Below are 27739 nucleotides of genomic sequence, written 5' to 3' on the forward strand. Positions count from 1 at the left end.
ATTTTCCTCAGCTACTTCTCCAAGAAATTTTAGTTCCTTTATGTGGAGAATGGTATTTAGAAACCAAGATCTTGGCCTAGATGACCACATTGGTGTTAAAGTGGGCATGAGCAATTTCTACTTTATTATATGTAGTCCACTTCTAGTCTTCTTACTTGTATTCCCACTTGTTTAATTTTGGCTTTTATACAAGTAGAGCACTTTCTTCCTTTGTATTTTCTTCAGCTAAGTATTTAATTTTAAATGCTGCTACCTAAAATTTGATTTAATTCCTAAGGCTTGGCAGAGAATGAGAATCCCTTCGCCTTCATCTGACAGCGTGAGAGCTCTAAAATTCCACCTTCATTCAAGTCTTACTCAGTCACCTCTGTTTGTCTTTCATTTGATTTTACAGATGTCTTGGAGTTCCCAAAATAAATAGAGATCATCACTGAACCACGATATCTGGAAGATAAGGCAAATGCTTACCTGTGTGCTTTGCCATCTGCTCTGTTTTAAATTGGGTAAGTACATATTCAATCCCCCCAAACAGCATGCATGTGTCAAATACCCATGGTGACTGGCTCTAATTCCATATGGTTGATTCTGATTATTTTTTTACAATTGTTCATATTTATAAACCCAGCAATTAAAAGAAGTTAGATACATTAATTCCTATGTAGTCCTTAATCACATGGTTCCAAAAATGTGTGTTAGGTTTTACAAGACATTGTTTCATTGAATGGACTATTATTACTTTAATGGACATGTTATACATACATATTATTTTAGAAGATTTCTTTCTTTCTTTTTGGATTTGTCAAGCCTTCATCTGCAAATAGAAAATTAATTATACCTTATTTTAATTGTTCCAAATGTGATGACAGTGAAAAGCAACAATACAAATTCCCACTATTTTTTTTCCTACCAATGTTTCTATGCAAAGATTAAGAGCGTCTGTGACTGGTTTCTAGAGTGATAATTTCAATTGGCTCAAGTCCATTAACTGTAGGGAAAAACACCTGGCAAGGCGGTTGGTAGCAGCCCGTTCTTGTTAACCTTTCAGCCTTCACAATAACTATCAGCAGGTTCAAGTCAGGGCCTCTAATAAACTGGCATTAAAGTTGCTGACAGCTAATAAATAACATTTTATGGGTTTCTAGGACTAAATAAATGAAAATGTTATGATTAATTAGAATCAAAAATTTTCAAATTTCACAATCCTAGAATTAAATAATTTTTGACATAGAAAATAAAATAAAGATCAATATGGCTTCTTAGAAGACATTTTTCTATAAACAAAACAGATTTCCAGAGTATATTATTTTAGCTACTTTCATCCTGTTTAATTTTCTGCTACTGTGCTCTTTTATTTTTAGTAAAAGGAAAAATAGCTAAGGAACAGAAAACTTAACAGTACCAACCAGAAGCAAAGTGTTAACTATATTCTTCCCACCTGTAAAATAATTTCTGCCGGTGAATTATAGAAACCCTTTAATCCCAGATAAATGTGGGAGATTGGACCTTATTCCTGCAGGAAAAAGAGTATTTAGAAGCTTCATTAACGTCATTCTTTTTGCCTTGCAGGCAGAGTGTATCTATAAAGAGAATACTAGTTATGGGAGCTAAGATGGAAGAAAGCCAGAATGGGAGAGTCACTGCACCAACAATAATCCTGTGAAAAGCTAGTCAGAATCTGTTTTCTTTCTTGTGCCAGCAGCTGGAAGAAGAAGAAGGTATGGATAAAAAGTGGCATAGGAATCCATTTCATCATGTCATGACCAGATGTGTGTTTTTTTTAAAGACTACTCTCAGCTAACTATGGTGGTAGGAAGATAGTGAAGTTCTTCCTACAACCATAGCCCAGCTCCTGTAGATGAAAGGGAATAGAATTAACTTTTTACAGATTTTATTCATTTAGTTTTAGAGAGAGAAGAAGGGAAGAAGAGAGGGAGAGAAACATCAATGCGTGGTTGTCACTCATGAGCCCCCAACTAGGGACACAGCCCTGACTGGGAATCAAACTGGTGACCCTTTGGTTTTCAGGCCAGCACTCAATCCACTGATCCTCACCAGCCAGTGCATAAGATTATTTTTAAGAGTAGAGAAAGTCTCCTGGAACACTGAGTAGAGACCTGTATTAGGAAAACTACCTAGTCCTTCACTTCCTATGTGTCTTCTTTTCTCCTCATATGGAGTACTTTACATCCTGTCACTTCTGTTCACCAATGTATGTTTTTCCCCTACACTGAACAAACCTGTAACACCAGCTGTGTATTTTACAATTTAATTTTGGCTCTATCTACCTTGAGGTAGGATCAGATACAACATGTTAATGGCTCAGTCCCACAAGACAGCTCCCAATTTCAGGTGACAGCTCCAAGTAATAGGTCCCCAGGTTACCCACAGCTTCTGTCCAACATGGGTACCAATTGGGGTTCCCATTACTTCCTCCCTCTTGGATTCAGTTATCTTCTCAAGCAGCTCACAGAACTCAGAGAAACACTTGCTTACCTTTACTGATGTATTAAATGATATAAATTAACAGGCAGGTGAAGAGATACATAGGGCAAGGTCTGGATGGTCCAGAGCACAAGAGCTTTTATCTTTGTAGAGTTGCGTTGCACCAGCCTCCTGGTGTGGATGTGTTCCCCAGCCTGGGTGCTCTCTGAACCCCATATGATTTGGGGTTTTTATGGAGGCTTTCTCACACAAGCATCATTTTCATTAATATAATTTCCTCTCCCCTCTCTGGAGAAGTATGTGTGTGTATGTGATGAAATATAAGGGAAGCTGAAAATTCTAGGCTTCTTATGATGGCTTGGTTTTTCTGGTAACCAATCCCCATCCAGGAGCCATCCAGAGTCACCTCATTAGAGCAAAAGATGCTTGTTGAGTTCTTGTTACTTAAGAATTTCCAGAGTTTTAGGAGCCCTGTGTCAGGGATGGGGGATCAAAGACCAAATATTAGAACAAAAGATGTTCCCAGTGTTTTTATCACTTGAAAACTACAAGGGTTTAGGAACTCTGAGCATTGAACCCGAGACAGAGACAGATATATATTTATATATATATATTTTCTATTATCTCACAAGACCTGGAGAGAGTAAGGTGAAAACATCACCCAGCTTCCGATCTTACAATTCAGAGTTAAAAGGTCTGGTGAAAGCAGTACTTGTGGCTATTTTCACAAGTAAGATTCTGGAGAAACAAATTCAAGTAAGGTCTTACCTTCTGGGAATGCATGGAGCTTTGGAATTAAAAAGTTTTTTTTCAAGGATGTAAATATTTACTAGTTGAAAAAATGTAGTAGGGTAACATTTAGAGGTATTAACTATCATTCTTTATAGCCCATGGCTTTTTTTTTCCCCTGGAGAAGGCAGCCATGTGTTCCACATTAATGTTTTAGGGAATGGATATCACCAATATCGAATATGAAGAGAGAAAAGAAAAATCTGCTTTTGAAGGGACTTTAGAAAGGACCTTTGAAACTCCTCATTGGGAGAAAAACCTCTGGATGCTCTAAAACTTAAGGTTTAAGAAAGTTAAATAATGGAATTGGGAGATTACATGATAGAGAAGATAAGTATTTTCCACGCTCAGTAATTCAATGACATTTACTGAGAAGACAAAAGGGATAATTAGAGGATAAGCAAGAAGGTTTATGTATGTTGAGGCCCTGTATTCTCTTCTTCCACCCTTGCTTGAAACCTGGGAAGGCATAGACAGATGCCAGATCTCAGAGCAAAATCCATTTCCTCTTTCCTAGTGAAAACCCAAACAAGTTCTGAGATCCAGAGCCCTGCTTGTTCCAGCAACATATGGAAGCAAAAGGCAGGCTCAAGTGTCATGCCCAAGATGAGAGAGCCTTGAGCAGCCTCACAGAATTTCTTATAACATACCAAGGAAAAGGAGAGAAGCTGGTTGCTTCCTATGCCTCTGAGAGAAAGCCTAAGTAACAGAGACAGAGGGATGAGAGCTAGGATTGAAGAATTCCTGCTGGAGGGGGCATGAGAAAATGCAGAGACAGCCTGCATTGGTGAGGGATTGAGGATTAGATGGGAACATGCTCATCTAAGAGAGTGTAGACAAGAAGAGTTCATGAGTAAGGAGGAATACCATCTCCTCATTCATTAACATTGAGACATTATCCAAGAACTCTAGATTTATGACAAAACCCCCAGAAAAAAGGAAATAGTCCTGACTTCATTAAGATTTTATTTCTCTCGCATGATCAAATAGAGACACAAAATACAAATTAAGTTAAATTACAGAAAAATAAACAAATTTGCAGTTTCTGTCCACCTGAGTTTTGTGGAATGAGATTCATACTCATTAAATATTATATTAGCACTTTGGCGGGTGTGGCTCAGTGGATTGAGCACTGGCCTGTGAACCAAAAGGTGCTGGTTTGATTCCCAGTCAGGGCATATGCTTGGGTTGCTGGCCAGGTCCCCAGTTGGGGGCATGTGAGAGGCAACCACACATTGATGTTTCTCTCCCTACCCCTCTCTCTAAAACTAAATAAATATTTAAAAAATATATTAAGTTATTTGTATATCAGCTTTAATACATTTTATTGGGAACTAAGGTCCCGAAAGATAGTGGTTATATCTTTCATCTTTCTGATTTCCAAGCATTTTGAAAATAATAGGAACTTCATAAATATTTGTTCAATAGTATGAAATGGTTTAGTCCAAAATGTTGCTAGAAGTAAAGTTTCTTAGCCCACTCACTCATCCATTTTTATCAAGCCTGTTGCTCAGCTACTTACACTCATTCAGTGAGTCATCAGACATAACCAGCTACGGTTAAACATCAGCTAATCCACAGATGGTTTGGAAAAGATGCAAACACAAAGATCCTAATGACTTGTGCACATAGATACCCAGTCTCAACATCAGATACTTCTCTACTTCTTGAAGTACTGTCTTCACTTGGTTTCTAGCATGCTCAACTTACCTAGCTGTCCCCGTACTTTGTTCATGACTACTCAATTTCTTTTGCTGCTTTCTCCTTCCTTGATCTTATTCAGTTTCCAGGCTATAATTTCCATCTGTCTATTGCTGATTCACATATTCATATATCTGGTCAACATTTCTCTCCTTAGCTCTACCTGCCCCCTTTACCTGTGCATTTAGATGTTTAATAGACTTCTAAAACTTAACCTGTTTAAAACTGAGCTCCTGATATACTCCCCCAAGTCAACTTCTCCAGCAATTTGCTGCTGTCTCAGTAAATGACAATCTTCCATTTCTAGTTTCTTAGTCCAAAACACCTGGTGCCATTGCTCTTTTTCTTTGAACTTCACTTTCAAATCCACAGGAAAATCTATTTGGCTCAAACATATCCAAAATCTGACTATTCCCATCACATCTACTGATGTTACACAAATCAAAACCCCCTTTCATCTCCTGTCTGGATTACTGTAACAGTCCCCCAGCTGGCCTCTCTATTTCTAACCTTGCCCTCCTGCAGCCCATTATCAACACAGTGGCCAGAATTTAAAAAAAAAAATTATAATCATATTAAAGCACTCCTCTACATCAATTTTTTTCATTGCTTTCTAATTAAGAGTAAAACCCCAAATCCTCACTACAGTTCTTTTCATGTGATCTGGTTCCATATGACCTCTCAACCCTCATTTCTCCCTCTTAGGATCTCAGTAACTCTGGCTTCCTTGTTCTCTCTCAAACATGCCAGACATACTTTAAAGAAAAGTCCTCTGTACCTGCTGCTTTCACATCTTATAATGCTCTTCCCCATTATATAGACATAGTCAGCTCCCTCATTTTCTTCATATTTTTATTCAGAAGTCCTCTTTTTAGTAAAACATTCCTGGTCACTCTATCTAAAATTTCAATGCCTAACTTCACATTTCATAGGGTCTTTCTCTGTTTTATAATTTCTTCATATATATATATATGTATATATATAAAAATATATATATATATTTACTTATTTATCTTGTTTATTATCTGTCTCCTGCATGACAGTGTTTTGTTCACTACATGATATCTGGCCCTACAATAGTGCTTGGCATATGTAAGTATTCAATAAATATCTGTTGAGTGATTATTTAGTGAATAAATGAGTATTTACTAAACAACGACCAGATTCTTTTTTAGTTTTATTAATTCATAGCCATGTGAAATAAAACTATGCTACTAACAAAATTTCTTTACATGGGTTATATTCTATTTTATTACAAAACTCAGTATTAAAAATGCTTCTGTAATACAAGTTTGTATATGATAAAATATACTTTTCTCCTAGTAAATATACTTTCTTTTTTTGCATTTTAGCATATTTTTATTATTGGTTTTATAAAACAGGTCACTTCATAACTTATTTACAGCAAATTGAGCTTGCAACGACTAACACTATCAAAGAATAATCAATTCATAAATATTAAATGTGTTCAATCTAACAAGTATACAAGCAGGGACCCCAAAACCCAGAATTTATTTATAAAAATTTCTGTATTTATTCTTACATGTTTAAACTTTAGTCACTTTCAAAATACTCTCCATTTGATGCAATACACCTATCAAGACATTTTTCACTGCTCAAAAGTTTTTGAATTCATTGATTTTGATACTTTTTAGTGCTTCTGCTGTTTTTTATTTCATCTCTTCCATATAAGCAAAATGTTTCCCTTTGAGGTCTTTTTTTTTTCACACAGAAAAACAAAAAAAGTCACTTGGGGAGATTGTTTTTGGTCAAAATCTGCAGAATACTCAGTGCAATGGGGGCAGTTATGCTTGTAAATCACTCATTATGAAATGGGAAAATGCACTGAGTCTTCAAAAAACTCACTGAAGCCAAACACAGCCTCTGACAAAAACGCCAGCTGGTGCACTGGTACAGATGGGTTCCTAGAACACTCACCTAGTGGGGAAGCCTGTACTATAGGGGCTTGTGATCCAGAAGTTAATTCTCTTTATTTTGGAGGGCCCCCACTTCATATCCTTTTTTTAAAAGGTATTTTAACTTGATAGTTCTTTTGTAAAAGTAGAAGTTCAAAGGTAAGTTATAATTTCTCCTTTTTGAATGAGGAAACAGACCCAATGGCATTTGGTAGCCTGCCTGGATTCACAGAGCTACTATGAGGAGGGACTAGTATTCAGGCCCATTTTACAACATTTTAATTTTTTAAAAGTACATTTTATTGATTGTGCCGTTACAGTTGCCCCATTTTTCCCCTGTTGCCCCCTCTGCCCAGTAGTCCCCTTCCTTCCAGCAATCCCCCTATTAGTTCATGTCTGAGGGTCATGTGTGTAAGTTCTTTGGCTTTACCCTTTCTGATACTGTTCTTAACATCCCCTGTTTATTTTGTTCCTACCAATTATACTTTTTAATTCCTGCACCATTTCCTTCTTTCTTCCCTTCCTCCTCCCAGCTGATAACCCTCCAAATGATCTCCATATCTATGATTCTGTTCCTGTCCTGGTTGTTTCTTTAGTTTGTTTGTTTTAGATTCAGTTGTTGATAGTTGTGAGTTTGTTGTTATTTTAATGTTAATAGTTTTGATCTTCTTTTTCTTAGTAAGTTTCTTTAACATCATGTAATTAATGGCTTGGTGATGATAAATTCCTTTAGCTTTACCTTGTCTGGGAAGCACTTTATCTGCCCTACCATTCTAAATGATGCTTTGTTGCATAGAGCAATCTAGGTAATAGGTCCTTGTTTTTCATCACTTTGAGTCCTTCTTGCCAGTCCCTTCTTGCTTGTAAAGTTTCTTTTGAGAAATCAGCTGATAGTCTTATAGAAACTCCTTTGAGGTAATTCTCTGCTTTTCTCTTGCTGCTTTTAAGATTCTCTCTTTATCTTTAAACTTTGGCATTTTAATTATGATGTGTCTTGGTGTGGTCCTCTTTGGGTCCAGCTTGTTTGGGACTCCATGCTTCCTGGACTTGCATGTCCATTTTCTTTGCCAAATTAGGGAAGTTTTTTTCATTATTTTTTCAAATAAGTTTTCAATTTCTTGCTCTTCCTCTTCTTCTTCTGGCATCTTTATGATTTGGATGTTGGTACATTTAAAGTCGTCCCAGTTGTTCCTAAGTCTATCCTCTATCCTTGTTTTTGTGAATTCTTGTTTCTTTTTACTGTTCTGGTTGAATGTTTGTTTCTTCTTTATGTTTCAAATCATTGATTTGAATCGTGGCTTCCTTCCCTTCACTGTTGGTTCCCTGTAAATTTTTTTTTTTTTCACTTAGTATAACCTTCATTTCTTCCTTTATGTTGTTGCTGTACTCAATGACTTCTCTGAAAATTCTTATCACCAGTGTTTTGAACTCTGCATCTGATAGCCTGGCTATTTCCATTTTGTTTAGTTCTTTAGATTTTGCTCTGCTCTTTCATTTGGGCCATGTTTCTTTGTCTCCTCAATTTGGCAGCCTCCCTGTGTTAGTTTCTGCATATTAGGTAGAGTTTCTTTGACTCCCTGTCTTAGTGTACCTGTTAAGTTGATGTGGTGGAGCCTTTGGTATTCACCAGGGTGGAGAGACCCAGTTCATGGCTCTGTGTTGGGGAAGAGGAGACAATGCCACTGCCTGGCTTCTAGAGGTTTACCCAGCACTCACACCATTTTTGGTCACTTCACTCACTTCCTGTATACAACTAGCAACATTCTGGCTGCTGCCCTGGTGGTGAAACCCAGAGTGGGTGGGTTTGTGTACTTTCTAAGTTTACTTGGGCCCTTTAAACAGTGCAAATCCAGCAGTTTATTCCACTATCCCAACCCACACTGGTTTTCACAGCCACAGGTAATGGGAATTTATCTTCTCTGTACTAGAACTCTGGGCTGTGTGGTTTGGCCTGGGGCTGGAATTGCTTACTCTGAAGGTATCCCTCTCTATTTTTATCCACCATACATGAAAGTGGGACTGTTAGTTCAACTGCCATCACCTCTCTGTGCCACACCTTGTCTCCACTCATCTCTCCCCTAATAAATATACTTTCTGAGCACAATACTATCTGGAAAAAACCTCTGTTAGTAATTAACATATAGATTACTTTGTCTCCTTGTAAATGGGTTCTTCATCCTAGAATAGTTTCTGGACCAAATAATAAAATAAGCATTACGCTTTTCAATAAATGCTCTGTCTTTGTGAACAATCTTCTGTTTTCGTTTTCTTTGCTTATGTTATTATTTTTGTTTTACTACAACTTTCAACCTCCTCATTTCTATCCATGTAAAACTTGCATATTGAGGGTGTAATATTTTTAATACTTGCTAAATTATTTTTTATGAATAAACTGATTTTTCTTTGTCTATAATTTGGGCATCAGGGAGAGAAAGGACAATTTTCTCTTTGAAAGGGGGAGTGTGCTTTTGCAGACAAAGGTAATGGAATTTGTAATCCATTTTTATTTTTTTAATTTATTTTTATTTTTTCTCTTTTATTTTTTGGTTTTTCAATTACAGTTGTCCCATTTTTCCCCCATTGCTCCCCCCACCCAGCCCATCCCTTCTCCCACAATCATATCCCTCCCCATTGTACATGTCCATGAGTCATTCATACATGTTCCTTGACTAGACCCTTCCCTTACTTATCCCCCTTCTCTCCCTCCCCCCTCCCCCCCTACTGACTACTATTCTAGTCTTTGCCTATTTAGTTCGTTTGTTTGTGTTGCTCTTTAGTTTCCTGTATTAGGTGATATCATATGGTATTTTTTCTTTCTTTGCCTGGCTTATTTCACTAAGCATAATTCTTTCTAGTTCCATCCATGTTGTCGCAAATGGCAGGAGTTTCTTCTTTCTTTCTGCTACATAGTATTCCATTGTTTAAATGTACCACAGTTTTTTGATCCACTCATCTACAGATGGGCACTTAGGCTGTTTCCAGCACTTAGCTATTGTAAACAGAGCTGCTATGAACATAGAGGTGCATAGGTTTTTTTGAATTAGGGTTTTAGGATTTTTCGGGTATAATCCTAGCAGTGGAATCACTGGTTCAAAAGGCAGTTCCATTTTTATTTTTTTGAGGTAATTCCATACTGTTTTCCATAGTGGCTGCACTAGTCTGCATTCCCACCAACAGTGCAGTAGGGTTCCTGTTTCTCCACATCCTCGCCAGCATTTGTTGTTTGTTGATTTGTTGATGATGGCCATTCTGACAGGTGTAAAGTGGTATCTCATTGTGGTTTTTACTTGCATCTCTCTGATGGCCAATGATGTTGAGCATTTTTTCATGTACCTATGGACCTTCTGTATGTCCTCTTTAGAGAAGTGTTTGTTCAGGTCCTTCCCCATTTTTTAATTGGGTTGTTTGTTTTCTTGATGTTGAGTCGTATAAGCTCTTTATATATTATGGAGATCAGTCCCCTGTCTGTGATATTATTGGCAAATATGTTTTCCCATATGGTTGGTTTCCTTTTCATCTTGCTGATGTTTTCTTTTGCTGAGCAGAAACTCTTTAGTTTGATGTAGTCCCATTTGTTTATTTTTTCCTTTATTTCTCTTGCCTTAGGAGATGTATTCATGAAGATATTGTTACGTGGGATATCTGAAATTTTCCTGCCTATGTTTTCCTCTAGGACTTTTATGGTGTCACAGTTTACATTTAATTCTTTAATCCATCTTGAGTTTATTCTTGTGTGTGGTGTAAGTTGGTGGTCTAGTTTCATTTTTTTGCACGTCCCTGTCCAGTTCTCCCAGCACCATTTGTTAAAGAGGCTCTTCTCACTCCATTTTATGTTCCTTCCTCCTTTATCAAAGATTAGTTGACCATAGAGGCCTGGGTTTATTTCTGGACTCTCTATTCTGTTCCACTGATCTATATGTCTGTTCTTTTTTTTTTTTTAATTTTGGTTTTTCAATTACAGTTGTCCCCTTTTCCCCCAATTTCTCTCCCCCACCCAACCCACCCCCTCTCCCGCAATCATATCCCTCCCCGTTGTCCATGTCCATGAGTCTTTTATACAGGCTCTTTAATTAAACCCTTCCCTTACTTACCCCCCTTCTCTCTCTCTCCCCTCCCCCCTATTGACTGCTATTCTGCTCTTTGTTCTATTTAGTTCCTTTGTTTGTGTTGTTCTTTAGTTTCCTGTATTAGGTGATATCATATGGTATTTTTCTTTCTTTGCCTGGCTTATTTCACTAAGCATAATTCTCTCTAGTTCCATCCATGTTGTTGCAAATGGTAGGAGTTCCTTCTTTCTTTCTGCTACATAGTATTCCATTGTGTAAATGTACCACAGTTTTTTGATCCACTCATCTACAGATGGGCACTTAGGTTGTTTCCAGCACTTAGCTATTGTAAACAGTGCTGCAATGAACATAGGAGTGCATAAGTTCTTTTGAATTGGTGTTTCAAGATTCTTCGGGTATAATCCTAGTAGTGGAGTCGCTGGTTCAAAAGGCAGTTCCATTTTTAATCTTTTGAGGTAATTCCATACTGTTCTCCATAGTGGCTGCACCAGTCTGCATTCCCACCAACAGTGCAGTAGGGTTCCCGTTTCTCCACATCCTCGCCAGCACTTGTTGCTTGTTGATTTGTTGATGATGGCCATTCTGACTGGTGTAAGGTGGTATCTCATTGTGGTTTTTATTTGCATCTCCCTGATGGCTAATGATGTTGAGCATTTTTTCATGTGTCTATGGACCTTCTGTATGTCCTCTTCGGAGAAGTGTTTGTTCAGGTCCCTTGCCCATTTTTTAATTGGGTTGTTTGTTTTCTTGATGTTGAGTCGTATCAGCTCTTTATATATTTTGGAAATCAGTCCCCTGTCTGTGATGTCATTGGCAAATATGTTTTCCCATATGGTTGGTTTCCTTTTCATTTTGCTGATGTTTTCTTTTGCTGAGCAGAAACTCTTCAGTTTGATGTAATCCCATTTATTTATTTTTTCCTTTATTTCTCTTGCTTTAGGAGATGTATCCGTGAAGAGATTGTTACGTGAGATATCTGATATTTTCTTGCCTATGTTTTCCTCTAGGACTTTTATGGTGTCACGGCTTACATTTAAGTGTTTAATCCATCTTGAGTTTATTCTCATGTGTGGTGTAAGTTGGTGGTCTAGTTTCATTTTTTTGCACGTCCCTATCCAGTTCTCCCAGCACCATTTGTTAAAGAGGCTCTTCTCACTCCATTTTATGTTTCTTCCTCCTTTATCAAAGATTAGTTGACCATAGAGGCCTGGGTTTATTTCTGGACTCTCTATTCTGTTCCACTGATCTATATGTCTGTTCTTATGCCAGTACCAGACTGTTTTGATCACAGTGGCTTTGTAGTATTGTTTGATGTCTGGTATCATGATTCCTCCTGCTGTGTTCTTCTGTTTCAAGATTGCTTTTGCTATTCGGGGTCCTTTTTGGTTCCATATGAATTTTTGGAGTATTTGTTCTAGGTCAGTGAAATATGTCATTGGTATTTTAATAGGGATTGCATTGGATCTGTAAAATGCTTTGGGTAGTATGGCCATTTTGGTGATGTTGATTCTTCCCATCCAAGGACATGGTATTTGCTTCCATTTATTTGTATCTTTCTTAATTTCTTTCTTCAATGTTATGTAATTTTCAGTGTACAGGTCTTTTATCTCTTTGGTTAAGTTTATTCCTAGGTATTTTATTTTTCTTGTTGCTATAGTAAATGGTATTTTCTTTTTTGCCTCTGTCTCTGATATTTTATTGTTGGTGTACAGAAATGCCTTAGATTTCTGTATATTTATTTTGTACCCTGCTACTTTGCCAAATTCACTTATTATATTGAGTAGTCTTTTAGTGGAGTTTATAGGGTTTTCTAGGTATACTATCATGTAATCTGCAAATAGTGATAGTTTTACTTCTTCTTTCCCAATTTGGATGCCTTTTATTTCTTTTTCTTGTCTGATTGCTGTGGCTAGGACTTCCAACACTATGTTGAATAGAAGCGGAGAGAGTGGACATCCTTGTCTTGTTCCTGATTTCAGGGGGAATGCTTTCACTTTTTGTCCATTGAGTATGATGTTGGCTTCAGGCTTCTCATATATAGCCTTAATTATGTTAAGGTATTCTCCCTTTATTCCCATTTTGCTGAGTGTTTTCATCATAAATGGGTGTTGTACTTTATCAAATGCTTTTTCTGAATCTATAGATATGATCATGTGATTTTTGTCTTTCATTTTGTTTAGGTGATGTATTATATTTGTTGATTTGCTAATATTAAACCATCCTTGCATCCCTGGGATGAATCCCACTTGATCGTGGTGTATGATCTTTTTGATGTATTGCTGGATCCTGTTTGCCAAAATTTTATTCAGGATTTTAGCATCTATGTTCATCAATGATATTGGCCTGTAGTTTTCTTTCTTTGCTGTGTCTTGACCTGGTTTTGGGATTAGGGTAATACTGGCTTCATAGAAAGAGTTTGGGATTTTTCCCTCTTCTTGGATTTTTTGGAATAGTTTGAGGAGGGTAGGAGTTAGTTCTTCCCTAAATGTTTTGTAAAATTTGCCTGTGAAGCCATCCGGTCCAGGGCTTTTGTGTGCCAGGAGATTTTGGATTACTGTTTCAATTTCCTTCTTTGTTATTGGTCTGTTGAGACTTTCTACTTCTTCTTGATTCAGTTTTGGAAGGTTATATGTTTCTAGAAATCTGTCCATTTCTTCTAGGTTGTCAAATTTCTTGCCATACAGTTGTTTGTAGTAATTTCTTATAATTGTTTGTATTTCTGAGGTATCAGTCGTGATTTCTCCTCTTTCATTTCTGATTTTGTTTATTTGGGTCTTCTCTCTTTTTTTGTTAATGAGCCTGGCTAGAGGCTTGTCAATTTTGTTTATTTTTTCAAAGAACCAGCTCCTAGTTTTGTTGATTTTTTGGATTGTTCGTTTAGTTTCTATGTCGTTTAATTCTGCTTTGATCGTGATGATTTCCTTTTTTCTTGCCCTAGGCTTTGTTTGCTGTTGTTGTTCTAGTTCTTGTAGCTTTAGGGTTAGATTTTTTATTTGAGATTTTTCTAGTCTTTTCAGATATGTCTGTATTGGTATGAACTTCCCTCTTAGGACTGCTTTTGCTGTATCCCATAGGTTTTGGGCTGTTGTGTGTTGATTATCATTAGTTTCTAGAAATTTCTTGATTTCCTCTTTGATGTCATTGTTAACCCATTCATTATTTAATAGCATGTTATTCATTCTCCATGAGTTTGGGTGTCTTTGATTTTTTTCCCTGAGGTTGATTTTTAGTTTCAAGGCATTGTGGTCTGAAAAGATTCTTGATATGATTTCAATTTTCTTGAATTTGTTGAGGCTTGTTTTGTGTCCTATTATGTGGTCTATCTTTGAAAATGTCTCATGTGCATTTGAAAAGAATGTATATTTTGCTTCTTTGGGGTGGAAAGTTCTATATATACCAGTTAAGTCAATGTGGTTTAGTATGTTGTTCAATGCCTGTATATCCTTGGTGTTTTTTTGGTTTGATGATCTGTCTATTGTTGATAACGGAGTATTGAAGTCCCCTACTATGAGTGTGTTGTTGTTAATATCCTTTTTGTGGTCTTCTAATATTTGCTTTATGCATTTGGGTGCTCCTATGTTGGGTGCATATATGTATATCAGTGTTATATCTTCTTGATGGATTGTTCCCTTAAGTATTATGAAATGTCCTTCTTTGTCTCTTTTTACTGCTCTTGCTTTGAAATCCGTTTTGTCTGATATGAGGACTGCTACCCCAGCTTTTTTTTAGGTCCGTTTGCTTGGAATATTTTTTTATATCCCTTTACTTTCAGTCTGTGTAAATCTTTTGTTTTGAGGTGTGTTTCTTGTAGACAGCAAATATGTGGGTCCTGTTTCTTATCCATTCCGTTACCCTATGTCTTTTAATTGGAGCATTTAATCCATTTACATTTAAGGTTATTATTGACATGTATTTATTTATTTCCCTTTGTATCTCTGTTCCTCTACTATTTTTTTGTTTTTTTCTCTTCCTTTTTCTTATAATATTCCCTTTAGCATCTCTTGCAATGCTGGTTTGGTGGAGATGTATTCTTTTAGTCTTCCTTTGTCTGAGAAACTCCTTATTTCACCTTCTATTTTGAATGAGAGCCTTGCTGGGTAGAGTATTCTTGGTTGTAGGCATTTGTTTTTCATTGCTTGAAATATTTTTGACCATTCCCTTCTGGCTTGTAGTGTTTCTGTTGAGAAATCGGTCGATAGCCTTATTGGAGCTCCCTTGTAAGTTACTTGCTGTTTTTCTCTTGCTGTTTTTAGGATTTTCTCTTTGTGTTGGAATGTTGCCATTTTAACTATGATGTGCCTTGGAGTGTGTTTTTGGGGGTTCCTTTTCATTGGAACTCTCTGTGCTTCCTGGACTTGCATAACTTTTTCTCTCATCAGGTTAGGAAAATTTTCTGTCACTATTTCTCCTATCAGTTTTTCAATTCCATGCTCTTATTCTTCTCCCTCTCTTATTCCGATGATCCTGATATTATTTCTTCTCATGCTATGCTGTAATTCCCTTACATCTTGTTCATATTTTTTCAATCTTTTTTCATTTTGCTGTATCTTTTGAGAATTATTTCCTACATTATCCTCTAACTCACTAATCTGATCCTCTGCTTTGTTTAGTCTGCTTTTGACTGATTTTACTGTGTTTTTCAGTTCAGAGATTGCATTCTTCATTTCTTCCTGGTTCTTGTTGATGGTTTCCATGTCTTTTTTTATGCTGGTGTAGTTCTCTGCAAGTTCCCTGTAATTTTCTTGGAGCTGCTGGTAACTTCCTTGGAGGTTGTCATAGTTGTTTTTGAGGTTGTAGAGCATATTGAGCTTCTTCACCACCATAGTTTTGAATTCCATGTCTGACATTTGGGCTATGTCTATTCCATCTACCTCTCTTTCTGGGGATTCCTCTTTTCTTTTCTTTTCTTTTTTTAATGTGTTTTATTGATTATAATATTACATTTGTGCCAATTTCCCTTCCCTCTGCTCCCCTCCACCCGGTGGCCCCCCTCCCTCCAGTTGTCCCCCCCTTTTAGATCATGTCCATTAGTTGTGCATACAGTTCTTCTCAACCTCTCTCTGTCTATTCCATTCCCTCCTACCATGATCCTTAATTCCTATATCATCTCCCTCCCTCTCCCCATTCCCCCTCCCTGTTGACCTCCCCCCAATATGTTCCCCGTACCTATAGTTCTTTTTCCACTTTCGTTGCCTGTTTAGTTTGCCTTTGTTTCAATTCCCTAGCTTCTGTTGTTTCTTGTGATGCAGTTTTCATTTTAGATTTCATTGTCTTGATCCTCCTTTTTCTAAACCAGTCCCTTTAACATCTCATATAAGAGTGGTTTGGATCTAATGAACTCTTTCAGTTTTATTTTGTCCTGGAAACACTTTCTCTGCCCTTCTATTCTGAATGACAATTTCGCTGGATAGAGTATTCGTGGTTGTAGGTTTTGGATTTTCATTACTTTGAATATTTCTTGCCAGTCCCTTATTGCCTACAGGGTCTCCCTTGAGAAGTCAGCTGATAGTCTAATTGGGACCCCTTTGTACATAATTCTTTTCTTCTCTCTTGCTGCTTTTAAGATTCTCTCTTTATCTTTAATTTTTGACATTTTGATTATAATGCGTCTTGGAGTAGTTCTCCCTGGGTCCAGTTTTTTTGGAACTCTCTGTGCTTCCTGGACCTGTAAGTCTATTTCCTTCCCCAAGTCTGGGAAGTTCTCCTTTATTATATTTTCACTCAATTTTTCAAGTTCTAGTTCATCTTCCTCGCTCTCTGGCAAACCAATGATTCTTATGTTGGGCCTTTTATAGCTGTCCCAGAGGTTTCTGATCCTCTCATCGTTGCTTCCCATTTCCTCTCTCTGCATTGGTTGACTGCTTGTTCCTTCTCCATATTCCAGTTTGTTGAAATGAACTCTGGATTTTATTTCCTCACCATCTGTCTCGTATGTGGTTTTGTTCCTTTTGTTATGTGTGTTTTTCGCTTCTTTCTCATCTTTTTCCAGATCTTTTGTGAATTCTGTAAGCCACCTGATAACAATGGCCCAGAACTGAGCCTCTGACAGGTTTCTTATCTGTTCATCTGTCAGGTTCTCCATCTGTTGCCTGGTGAGCTGTGCCACCGGGATTTCTATAGTTGTCTGCCTCATTTTGACAGATGCGTTTTGTTTTCTTGGGCCGGCTGTAGGGGGCAGTGCCTGTGTACTCGTAATGACCCAGCGACCGGCGCCATTCGGCAGCCTTTCTTGCTGTGCCGTGGTGCTTTGTCGTCACAATCCAGCGACCGGTGCCTGTCCGCGACCTATTTTGCAGCCCTGTGGCGCTTTCTTTGGGGGTGGGGGTCCAAGATGGATTCACACAGTTATTCCGCTAGGAGACCGGGATCTGTCCTCCTGCCCCCCTGGGCCTCACTGTTCAAGGCGATGTGGTGGCTGCTTTCCCCAGCGTTGGGGTCGCGAGCTGCCGGGGGTTCGACTGCAGCCGGGGTTGTTCTCCCCGCCACTGTCCCAGGTGCGACCGCAAACAGCACCGCCCCCTTTCGCTCCCCTTACCTGTCCAAAGGGCGCCGCTGGTTTATAACTTCATATGTTGGGCTTCCGTGTAGTTTTATTTTCTGGAATTTCTAGTTATCCTTTGTTTTGAAGTAGTTGTATTCCTCTCTAGTTGTAGAGGGAGACCTAGCACGTCCGTCTAAGCCTCCATCTTGGCTGGATCCTCTTTTCTTTTCATTGAGAGGTTGTTTCTGCATCTTACCATGTTGTATTCTTCTTGTTTGTTTTTGTTATTTGGATTTGTCTGCTTTGCCTTCCCACCTTTGTGGTATGAGATTCTTTATGGTAGATCTGGGGGTTTCAGTGGTGCAGTCTCTTTCATCTCCTGAGCCTGATGTTCTCGGGGTACCTTTTATATCATTTATTTATGCTGTCTGGTTATATTTCAGATGTTTTTTGTTAGGATCTTCCTTCTGGCTAGTTGATTGAGAGTCACTTTTCCACTTTATCTTGAATTCTTTTGTGGAGATGTCAGTTCAGCCTTTGTGTGTTGTCCTGTTTTTCTGTATTCACAGCTGGTCTAATGAGGTGGGTCAGAGGTTCCAGTTCCTTGCAGCAGTGGGCCCCTGCACTGCGGGTTCCTTTGGTGTCTTTTGGAGCTAGCCAAGGTGTCTTTGCAGGCACATTTGTGAGCGGGTAAGGTGGCCCAAGAGCTTGCCTCAGGCCTGTCGCATAGCGCTCCGGGAGTTTCCCAAGGTGGCCAGGGAGTTATCCTCAGGACTGCCGCACTGTGCTCCAGGAGTTGGTCTCTCGCCTCCCAGTGCTGGGCCCCAGACACTCGTTTACAGCGGAAGTGAGCAATTGGTGCCTATTGATGTCGGCGAGGTAGTTTTGCACTCGCGCGCCTCTGCTCGCCCAAGGAAACTGGGGAGCTAGCCTCACGCAGCGCTCCGGGTGAGTGTCTGTGGGTCGCTGCTGCCCGCTGTTCCAGCGCCACAGCCGCCCACCATTCCCACACTCGCCTGGGTGGGCATGAGCTGAGCCTGAGTGAATGCTTTGTGCTCCTGCCTGGCACTTGGGCCTGGCTCCCACTGGAGCTGGCCAGGGGCGACTGCGCACAGTCTTCTGTGTATCCAGAGGTCCCTCCCTGTACCCATTTGGGCACTGATCTTATGTTTGTTGGGGTGTGTCTGAGGGGCCCCTGGATTCTCGGCCCTGCGCACCTGGGTCAGTGAATGAGGGCACTTTCCTATGCACGCCTGCGACCCAAGGGGAGGGTTCGGGAGTGAGCGTGCGCACCTCTGCGCCTGTGCTCCTCAAGAATGTACTTTCACCCCCAAACTTCCCCCCCCCTGCAGTTCACAAGAGAAAAATATAAAGAAAAAAATTACGATTTCACTTGCTCAGCAGCACGCTGTCTCCTGTCTTTCAGCACCTATGCCACCTAGTTGAGTCCTGTCTCTGCCAGCCGGCAGAGATCTGCTTTCCTCCTGACTTCCCTCTGGGGAAGCCTGTGGTTGCCAAAAAGCCTTTGTGTCCTTTCAGCTGCAGCTCAGGCAGCTACCCCAGTCAGGAATTCTGTTTCGTCCCTTTTTCTTCTTTCACTGTTCTCACTAAACAGGTTGTTCCCAGATGTTTTTTCTCTAATCCAGCAGTGCCAAGGCTCAACTCCTGCCAGTGTCCAGCTGCTCACTGAGATGTTCTGTCTGCAACTAGTACAAACTGCAGACGGGTCTTGGGAGCCTGAGAATGCAGCCTCCCCTCACTCCTCCACCATCTTCTGCCTCTTAAACTTGACTTTTAAAGCTTTTCAGATTGGCCAAGATCACTGGGCGCAATTTTGCTGGAGTGAGATTTCTTAGCCTCATGTTTGGAGCTTCCAAGTGGTAGTCACAGTGTCAATGGCATCTCTTACAGGTTGGGCAGTGTCTATCCAAGGCAAAAGTCAGACAAACGGCCTCTGACCAACGGCCTCTGACCAATGGCCTCACGACCAACCGCCTCACACTTGTAATCCATTTTTAATGCTTCAAAGCCCCAGAGAGAGGAGGAAGTTCACTGCACATGTTGACAGGATATGAAGGGCAGACGGGCTGTAATCTTCCTTAGTGTCAAATTTCTAAGGCAGGCTTTTTTTTTTTTTGTCTGGCAATTGGAAGAATATGCAAGGTAAAGCTTGAATTTTTGACATCCCTTTATTGCAGATATTATTACAGCATTCACGTGTGCACAGTGCCATGGGCATGCACTGGACCACCAGCGGGCTGCCAGCCACACTCCTGTCGCTTTTCATGCAACCCTTGCTGCTTGCTGCCGCTTATATACTATGCATAGACAAAGCTGGCTGCTAGCCAAAATATGACATTAATGCTTATATAACTGCAAGTGTGCTGCGCATGTGAATTTAATTATTATCTTTAATCAGCCCACACCTGGGTATCTGAGGTAAAAAAGCCTGACAGGCTTTATTGTCCTCACATTTAGCATTTGATACTTTAGTAGAAAACAGATGTTCTTGGGTTCCTCTGGCCAATGTGCAGCAGCTCAGCATAGTCACTGCAGTGGTTGGTGAGGTCCAATGGAGAGAAGTTCTTGTTGACATGTGTAGGCTCCTTTAGTTGTAGAGTGTGTGGACATGGTTTAAAGCCTGCAGAAGAACCTACTGTGGTGGGAGCAAACTGGGTCCACAGATAAGATGAAAGATGTGGCAGTGACTCAGAGGGATTTTCAGAATCAGGGGGCAGAGGGGAAGCTGTGTAAACTTGAACAGGTAAGATATAAGGCCAAGCTGAGAAATATAAGATCACAAGGGTAGAGCCAGAGAATAGGCTAACACTGGGTGAGTGATCACCAGCTAACACACCCAAAGATTTGCTTGAAGCTAGAGAGCTCCCCTCCTCCAATACCCAATGTCATCTGAGATGTCCACACTTATTATACAATATATTATACCAGGGGTCACCAATATGTAGGTATTTTGTTTTTATATGTCCTGTAACCTAAGAATGTTTTTTACATTTTAAAATAATTTTTAAAAATCAAAATAATTTGTAACACTTGAATGTTATATGAAAACCAAATTTCATATAAAATATTCATAAAGCTTGATTAGAACATAACCATACTGACTTATTTACGTATTGTATATTGTTGCTTTCCTGTTATAGTGACAGAGTGGAGCAGTTGCAATAAAGACTATATGGCCAATAAAACCTAAGATATACTGTCTGTCCATTTACAGATAAGGTTTGCCAACCCTTGCAGTGTACCATCTTAGAAACTAGCCTAAGGAGAAAGAGAGGAGTCTAAAGAACTGAGGTATAACATAAAAGAGACTGAATTAATCCCCAAGAGATCACTGAATTTTTGAAACCACTAAATTTAATTAGATTAGACAAAATTCAGATTAGCAAAAAAATGCCAGCTGATGCCAATTCTTCCACATGTTCTTAAATTGCTCTATGGGGCATTCTCAGTTATAGCTCAGACAGAGGGTCGGCTCTAGGCACTCAACAGACTCTGTGCAGATTTACTCACACCTTATGTGACAGTACTTTACAGCAAGTATCAGACAAATAAAGATTTTATTAGAACTCTGGGTTATGAAACCTCTAGGCAAAACTGTGAAATAGCTGGGTCTTTTTAAAATTCTCTCTCTCTTCCTCTCTCTCTTTTCTTTTTTTTTTACTTCCAAGTTTGTTAGCAGCCCTCTTTCCATGCTTGCTAAGGTATCAACCTCACTAAGGCTGTTTTATTAATGTCTTGTGCCATTCCCTCCCAGTTGTCCTTCCATGTTCTGCACAAGACAGTGGGAACATGTCATTCATTGACACTGAAATATGAATGTAGTGATAGTTATTAATATGTTAAGCCCCCCAGATATTTTGAAAATAATGACTTATTAATTCAAAGGGATGAATTCCTAATGAAAGAACTTGAGTGGTAATATTTGGTTATGTACTTTGGTTATCCTGGCTGGTTTGGCTCAGTGGATTGAGCGTCGGCCTGCGAGCTAAGTGTCGCTGGTTCGATCTTCCAGTCAGGGCACATCAGAGAAGGAAAACTCTGACTCCAAAAAACCTCCGCTGCCTTGCGGCATACCTCTTCTGGGGAAAGGCTAAGGGAGTAAACCCCGACAGAAAATCCGGAGCCGGAGTCCCTAAGGCGGTTTGACGTTGTAGTCAACACCGGCAACTCCTGCGGCGCACCTGAAACCAAGCTGTATTGACTCCGTCTTTCCCTTGGACCCTTCAGCTGCGAAGAGAGGGGGTGTCTGCTGCATGGGCAACAGCAGACCCTCCATATCACCCTGCCCAGGCTCTGTAGCTTCAGCTTCACTGGAGAGGACACTCCAGCGTCATCGCAAGATGTCGATTCAACACGGGAGGAGACAGATACCGTGTCACTCCCGAGTCGGACTGCACAACCATTCTCGGCGGTGCAGATAGACTCGTAAGAAGCTACACCATCGTCTCGAGACGGACGGCTGCCGACGACGACGACGACTTTTAGAATTTAAACTTTGGATTCATGTTAACATAATAGGTCAATTTTGTGAGGAACACATACTTATATGTATATATGTGATATATTTCTTTTTTTAAAAAACTTTTATATTACTTTTAAAGGAGAACAATGGAAATAGATAAGAATTGATGTTAAGTAAAGACACAACTGGATTTATAAGCCAAGTAGAAAAAAATATGGAGGTAATCACTTATTCCTTAAACTTAATCTTGAACTTCAATATTACTATTGATTAGGGGTTATTATTTATCTTCTTAGTTCTATAACAACCAAACCATTAACAAAAATCCAATATTTTAAAGTTTCTTTCAGTATTAAGTAGTCTTTTCATTTTTTAATCTCTAAAAACAATTTTTTTTTTTTTAGGTCTTTTTTTTTTTCAGATTTAATGTGTTTTATTGATTAAAATATTACATTTGTGCCAATTTCCCTTCCCTCTGCTCCCCTCCACCCGGTGGCCCCCCTCCCTCCAGTTGTCCCCCCCTTTTAGATTATGTCCATTAGTTGTGCATACAGTTCCTCCCAACCTCTTTCCGTCTATTCCATTCCCTCCTACCTTGATCCCCAATTCCTATATCATCTCCCTCCCTTTCCCCATTCCCCCTCCCTGTTGACCTCCCCCCAATATGCTTCCCGTACCCACAGTTCCTTTTCCCCTCTCGTTGCCTATTTAGTTTGCCCTTGTTTCATCTCCCTAGCTTCTGTTTTTTTAAACCAGTCCCTTTAACTTCTCATATAACAGTGGTTTGGATCTAATGAACTCTTTCAGTTTTATTTTGTCCTGGAAACACTTTCTCTGTCCTTCTATTCTGAATGACAATTTCGCTGGATAGAGTATTCGTGGTTGTAGGTTTTGGATTTTCATTACTTTGAATATTTCTTGCCAGTCCCTTCTTGCCTGTAGGGTCTCCCTTGAGAAGTCAGCTGATAGTCTAATTGGGACCCCTTTGTACATAATTCTTTTCTTCTCTCTTGCTGCTTTTAAGATTCTCTCTTTATCTTTAATTTTTGACATTTTGATTATAATGTGTCTTGGAGTGGTTCTCCCTGGGTCCAGTCTCTTGGGAACTCTCCTTGCTTCTTGGACCTGCAAGTCTATTCCCTTCCCCAAGTCTGGGAAGTTCTCCTTTATTATATTTTCACTCAATTTTTCAAGTTCTAGTTCATCTTCCTCATTCTCTGGCAAACCAATGATTCTTATGTTGGGCCTTTTATAGCTGTCCCAGAGGTTTCTGATCCTCTCATTGTTGCTTCCCATTTCCTCTCGCTGCATTGGTTGACTGCTTGTTCCTTCTCCATATTCCAGTTTGTTGAAATGAACTCTGGATTTTTTCTCACCTTCTATCTCGTATGCGGTTTTGTTCCTTTCGTTATGAAATTTTTTCGCTTCTTTCTTATCTTTTTCCTGCTCTTTTGTGAATTCTGTAAGCCACCTGATAACAATGGCCCAGAACTGAGCCTCTGACAGGTTTCTTATCTGTTCATCTGTCAGGTTCTCTATCTGCTGTCTGGTGAGTTGTGTCACCAGTATTTCTATAGTTGTCTGCCTCATTTTGACAGATGCGTTTTGTTTTCTTGGGCCGGCTATCGGGGGCAGTGCCTGTGTACTCGTAATGACCCAGCGACCGGCGGGCACCGTTTGGCGTCACAAATCAGCGACCGGCGTGTGCCTGTCCGCGACCTATTTCGCAGCCCTGTGGTGCTTTCTTTGGGGGCGGGGGTCCAAGATGGATTCACACAGTTATTCAGCTAGGAGACCGGGATCCGTCCTCCCGTCCCCCTGGGCCTCGCTGTTCAAGGCGATGCGGCGGCCGCTCTCCCCAGCACCGGAGTCGCGCACCGCCAGGGGCTTGCATAGCCGGGACTCCTCGCCGGGGTCGCGCACCGCCAGGGGCTTGCGCAGCCGGGATTCCTCGCTGCCCGCCGCTCCGACCGCAAACAGCACTGCCCTCTTTAACTCTTACCTGCCCAAATGGCACTGCTGGTTTATAACTTCATATGTTGGACTTCCGTGTAGTTTTATTTTCTGGAATTTCTAGTTATCCTTTGTTTTGAAGTAGTTGTATTCCTCTCTAGTTGTAGAGGGAGACCTAGCGTGTCCGTCTAAGCCTCCATCTTGGCTGGAAGTCCTAAAAACAATTCTTTGAAAAAGGTATTTTAATTTCAATTTTACAGATGAGGCTTCTAGTATTAATAAATTTAATTTTTTTATTTTTTTCTTCTAGGTTTTGTATAAGTTACAAACCTTGGAACTAAGCCAAAGTCTGTATAACTTAAAAGTCTATATTCTTAAATTGAGAATAAGTTAAAAATCCTAACCACTACTTGACCCTATTTCCTATGTTTAAAATACATTTTTATAAACGACCTAGTTGCATTTTTTTTTTCTAAATAATTATCGAGTTTCCTATATGCAAGTCCTTAAAGGCTTCAGCAGCCTACTCCTTTGTTTAACTCACAAGGTTAAATGGCCCAATTTAGCTATGCCAGCACTCTTCTTGGCAAAGTTAGAAACTCATTGTGTTGTGTTAACCTTGAAGTTATTTGATATTAAACCAATTTTACTTAGGAATTTTTTTTCACTCCCCCCAAGGTCCCCTTTATTCTGTCATATAATTTGCTGTGAAGCTAAATGATGCATTTAAATAAAATGACCAAAGATAATGACTATAACAAGGGAGAGACCAGAACAATTGCTGTCATAATATCATTCTGATCTGAATGACCCTGTTGTATTGGAGTCATGAGACAGTGGGTGTTAAGTCATGGTAACCTGCCACTTCAGTAATCCAACTTCTAGTGGATTGGCATGTAAAGAAAAGTTGCCCAAAGTGTACGTATTTGTTATAAGACAAGCTCAGGAACAATCACAACATTAATTGGAGGTAGACTGTAAGAACAATGTACCCAAGTTAATCATAAAACTGAATGAATTTAAAATCTGTTTCTTATTAGAGCTTATATGACATGGTAAAATAATAGGGAAAACAGTTTTGGTCGCTGTAAAAACTGGTTTGGCTTGGCTACACTGTAAAATAAAAGCAATTGACAAGATGTCTTTCAAAGACAATTGTGTTTGTGAATTTAGAAGTTGAATTTTTGTGGTTGAAAAAAGCAATTGCAGAGCTTCCAGACTATATATCAATCTTAGGAGAATATTTTTCCTCCCTCTCTACCTCCCTCTCTTCCTTCCTTCCTTCCTTCTCTTCCCTTCATTCCCCTCCGAAAATGAGAAGATTCTATAAGCTATTGTTATTTGGCTCACTTGCACAGAGAGAGCTGTTATAATTTTACTTTAAGCTTTCAGATATCAGTCCCATGAGTTTAGCACTTATATATACTTGATTAAATTAATTAATCTCCAAAAGAAATGAACTAGAATTTACAATTCCTTTCTGTCACTTTTTTAATGCATCATTAACCAGATTTTTTTTTTCCATAAGGCAGTGGAGAGACCAGAAATTGTTTTTTTTTAAATTTGCTCAATAACCTTCTGTATACTTTCTTAATTTATTTCTAAATAGGAAGTTTTATAATTTTCTTTATAACTTTCTTTTCCCTTATTTGATATATAATATGATATTAATGACCTAGTTTATAGACTTTATTACTTCATGAATATGGGGTCTATTGAGACCAGATTTTGATTTTGTGATCCTTATATGTCCTTGGATTTTGTCCCCACCAGGACAATATATATATATTTTTTATTTTGTAATCAGAGGCCAAATTTAAAGTACATCATCTTTTTTTCTATCAAAATTCATTAAATAACCAGTTTGCATGCCCTTATGCCAATTATATATCCTTTTCTCAGAAATAAAATATGTTGTTTTGTTACAGAAACAGGGGTGTCCAAAAACAAACCCCAGAGTTTGTGACTGGGGGATGGGGAAAAGGAAGCAGCTTTTAAGATGCCTTTGCATGCCTGGGGCTAGTTGCTAGTGTCTTTGTTATGCAAAATGGCTTTGATACTTCCAAGGCCCAAGAAGATGGGAGGAGTCTTGAACTGTGGGATGGTATGGAAGGAGCCTACAGAGCCTGCGCAGGGTTCTGTGAATGGTTAGAACTGGTTGCAACACCCACTGTGTCAGAGGACGCAGTCAGGGATATATAAGCAGTTGCGGACATTTTAGCTCTCTCTTGCTCACTCTCGCGCTCTCCCTCCATGTGGTTTGGAGGAGGGGGCTCTCCAGGTTCCTCTCTCTCTCTCTCTCACACTCCCTCCATGTGGCTTGGTGAAGGGGCCTTCTCCATGCGGTTTTGAGAAGCTAGGTTCTCCATGTGGATTAAAGAAGCTGAATTCTCCATGTGGTTTTGAGAGGGCTCTCCAGGCTGCTTTAAGAGGATCTCGCCATGTGGTTTTGAGAAGGAGAGGAGATCCACGCAGTTTGCAGGAAGAAGGCAGTTTACAAGGAGGCTGAGAATCCACGCGGTTCTGCATTGAGAGCTGGAGGGCACCACAGCACAGAAAGGACCTCCCCAATCAGAACTGAGTGATTGGCAACTACTGGTAAAGCTGAACTGTGCCTAGGAAGTAGGGAAACAGTGTTTCCAACTTTTCTAAGGCTGGACTGGTTTGGTAGGGGGAGGCAGAACTATGTGTTTGTGAGTATTTTAAAGAACATAAAACTCAACAGCAGAAATCCGCAAATAATCTAAATCTATTTAACTGTTAAATAAACAATTTTTTTTCTTTTCACTAAACTCTAGTACAGAGAGTTGTAATTCTGGCGGCGGGCAATCGGGCCCCCAACTAAACAACCTGTGGGTTCTGTTTCAATCGGAGCAGCTCAGAGGTTCTGTTACAATTTTATGCTATTTATCTGTAATATTAATCCTGAATTCTGTTGTAAAAAAAATGCATTCAGTCTCTTCTGGCCTCCATGCTTGTGTCTGTCCCAATATCACTCCCAAGCCTCAGACTCTTATCTCTCCTTGGAGAGCTCACAAAACCTCAAATTCCCCTTGACCCTGCCTTTTCCCTTGTAGTGATTGACATCACCTCTACACAGTTGTCAAAACAAGAAACAGGGAGGTAGCACTAATTTTTGTGCTTTCCCCCTAGACTTATTTATTCACAAGCTTTTATTTATTTTGCCTTTTAAATATTTCTTCATTCCATCCAATTCTCTGCATTACTACTTTCATCCCCCTTATTCTGGCCCTTGTTATTACTCATCAAAATTATTATAATAGTAATTTTTATGTTTTTCCAGACCCTAGTAATGTCCCATATATTTCTCCTCTCAGGTCTTAATCTAATCCTGTTACCTATTTAATTAAAACTTTCAGTAGCTCTCATTTGCTTTTCTTTAATGTAAAATATAAATTCCTTAGTGTCACTTATAATGCCCTTCATGATCTTGATAGGGGACTCAAGAGTTGGAAAATCTTAGTTTTAGGTAATAGTCAATAGTTTAGTAATTAATGCATGCAAAAAACTATTGTTCTAGGAACTGAAGATATGACCCACGTTGACCCCAGGAAACCATAAGCAGTTCCACTTGTGTGCCCCAAGAGGACTGCAGAAATCAAGATGGTATCTGAGCCATTTTGTTCCAGGGAGAGATGTCTACCACCCAGAACACTGATAAAGACCACTGTTCAGAGCAGAGATAAATATCACCATCCATGACACAAATAAAGAATTACCAGTCAACAGATGAAAGAGTGCTGCAGCTTTTTATCTGATTAATCTCTTTCTTAATTCTAAATCCCTTCCCTTCCCTACACTTTTTCCGCCTTATAGAAAAGCCTGGATTGAAAGGAAATGCAAGACACTCTGTTAGGGTACATAATCCACTGTATTCTCAAGGTTG

At 39.4% G+C, this 27739-nt stretch overlaps 1 long non-coding RNA gene across 1 annotated transcript; it reads left to right on the top strand.

Moving 5' to 3' along the window:
- The first annotated feature begins 405 nt into the window (after positions 1-405).
- Positions 406-27739, top strand: LOC150021340 (uncharacterized). The gene is made up of 3 exons (XR_016514242.1): positions 406-503; positions 1567-1715; positions 27374-27739. It is a non-coding gene; the product is annotated as an uncharacterized LOC150021340 (long non-coding RNA).

Source organism: Furipterus horrens, unplaced genomic scaffold, assembly GCF_987537825.1.
Source record: "Furipterus horrens unplaced genomic scaffold, mFurHor1.1.pri manual_scaffold_1, whole genome shotgun sequence".
NCBI lineage: Eukaryota > Metazoa > Chordata > Mammalia > Chiroptera > Furipteridae > Furipterus > Furipterus horrens.